Source organism: Tachysurus vachellii, chromosome 23 (assembly GCF_030014155.1).
Source record: "Tachysurus vachellii isolate PV-2020 chromosome 23, HZAU_Pvac_v1, whole genome shotgun sequence".
In the NCBI taxonomy this organism is placed as follows: Eukaryota; Metazoa; Chordata; class Actinopteri; order Siluriformes; family Bagridae; genus Tachysurus; species Tachysurus vachellii.
Genome location: NC_083482.1, coordinates 15,607,905 through 15,610,404, shown reverse-complemented (window position 1 = coordinate 15,610,404; position 2,500 = coordinate 15,607,905). Strand labels below are relative to the sequence as shown.

Below are 2,500 nucleotides of genomic sequence, written 5' to 3'. Positions count from 1 at the left end.
AAATGCTGTGCAGCTGAAGGCATTCTGGCAAACACCACTGTGTGTAGTATTTATTGTTTTTTTGGTACTGTTTTCTTTGTCTGCTGGAAAACATGGCAGATGCTGCTGGTCAGTTCATCCCTATAGAATTAATTACAGCAGCACCATGTGGTCTCTGTTGTTCTCTACCGCCTCCTGCTGATTAATAGTACACTTCAGTCTCGGTCGGTTTTCTGAGCATGAAACGCTGTAATTATATGAGGAAAATTCTCATCAGAAAGACAAAATCTGCTTTAATTCCCCTTTTTTTCTCTTATACAATTATTATACTGTGGAGATATCAAAGAGACAGATATTGTACCTTCAATTTTACATATTATTATTATTAGGGCCTGAGCACCGAATGGTGCGAAGCCCTATTGTTTTTCCTCGGGAGTATTATTTTTTTTTTTTTTTTTTTTTTTTTTTTTATTTTTTCCCACACATTGGCCAATTGGGGTCCCTTAACATGCTCGAAAACTCTTGAAATTTGGCACACACGTCAGAGTCGCGCGACACTAGGATTGGACAAAGGTTGGAATACGGGCGTGGCAGGGGGGCTCTGTAGCGCCCCCTGTAATGCAAAAACAAACATTGGTGCACAGATCGGGCAATTATGTACGCACATGTACGAGAGTTGGTACGCATATAGATCTCATCGACCCGAACAACTTTCGCGCTCTAAACTATGAGCTCCGCCCAACAGGAAGTCGGCCATTTTGGATTGTTTTATAAGTGCATGCGGTGAACTTTTAAATACTCCTCCTAGGGAATTCATGCGATTGACATCAAACGTTGTGAACATGATGCCGAGACATTGCACTTGCTAAATTGCGAAGGGATTTTTGATATCTCGAACGGTGCTGCCATGGCGAGGCGACAAAGTTATGGCGAATTCAGAGAAACAGGAAGTGTCTAATATCTAAAGCAAAAAATGTCTTATTGGGATGACACGCGGTGTGTATGTTCGGCCAAGGATTCCGATCGCATCGATGTGCTTATTGTGAATCTCGGACATAGCGCCACCAACAGGCGCCAGGAAGTGTGTCAGTCACAACAGTTGCATGTGGTGAACTTTTAAATACTCCTCCTAGGGAATTCATGCGATTGACACCAAAAGTGGTGAACATGATGCCAAGACATTGCACTTGCTAAATTGCGAAGGGATTTTTGATATCTCGAACGGTGCTGCCATGGCGAGGCGACAAAGTTATGGCGAATTCAGAGAAACAGAAAGTGTCTAATATCTAAAGCAAAAAATGTCTTATTGTGATGACACGCGGTGTGTATGTTCGGCCAAGGATTCCGATCGCATCTATGTGCTTATTGTGAGTCCCAGGTATAGCGCCACCAACAGGCCCCAGGAAGTGTGTCAGTCACAAAGGTGGATTTTTTGTCAGCTTCATGCAGTAAACTTTTAAATACTCCTCCTAGGGGATTCATGCAATTGAGACCAGACTTGGCCAACATGGTGCAGAGATATTGCAGATGCGAAATTGCGAACGGATTTTTGATATCTCAAACACTGTTCTCATGGTAACGTGTCAAACTTTACTTTCTTTTTCAGGCATATTTAAGTCTTTTGGCGTGCTTAGATTAACTTGAAATTTGACACATACATCACATTTGTCGGCTGTTAAGTGTGGACAAAAAGGTCAGACAAAGGTGTGTCTCTTAAGTGGCTCACTAGCGCCCCCGTTTGTCTAAAATGTGGGGTTTCATTTACCTACAGTCCCCAAATGGGTCAGTAACAACATAAAATAGTCCACTGATATTTACCCACTTGATGCACTTGCCCACCGTGCATTGTTTTCTGGAAGGCACCGTATAGCGATGAACAAACGTGCGAAGGCCCGTCATCGCTGCTTGCAGCTATATTTATTATTGTTGTTGTTGTTGTTCTTCTTCTTCTTCTTCTTCTTCTTCTTCTTCTTCTTCTTCTTCTTCTTCTTATTATTATTATTATTATTATTATTATTATTAGAAGGAACAAAGGTCTCTCTAAACAAATTAGGCTACTCAAATTCTGTCTTTTTCCCCTTAGTAACAAAGTAAAAGTAAAATAATAATAAAAAAAATAATAATCAATAAATTATTATTAATAACTGTTATGATAATAATAATAAGTTGGCTTTACACTTCCACAATATCTAGTAATGTTTTTGTTTATTTGTTTGCTATTATATTATATTATATTATATTATATTATATTATATTATATTATATTATATTATATTATATTATATTATATTAATAGATTCTATTCTATTCTATTATATTATTAGTATATTATATTATATTATATTATATTTCATTTTATTTTATTTTATGCCACACATTTTATGTAAAAGTTCTGAATTCACTAGTACAGATTTATCATTCAAAAATCTGCCACAATAAACAAGAGATGAGTAACATGTGACTAACATCCCTGTTATAGTAAATGGGGAACGTTTTGAATCTTTTAGTGCACTATATGTTC

The 2,500-nt window shown here is 37.5% G+C and overlaps 1 protein-coding gene across 4 annotated transcripts in view; it reads left to right on the top strand.

Moving 5' to 3' along the window:
• The window catches only part of igdcc4 (immunoglobulin superfamily, DCC subclass, member 4), a 57,713-nt gene that overhangs the window by 34,952 nt on the left and 20,261 nt on the right, over positions 1–2,500 (top strand). The gene's annotated exons all lie outside the window — the stretch shown is intronic.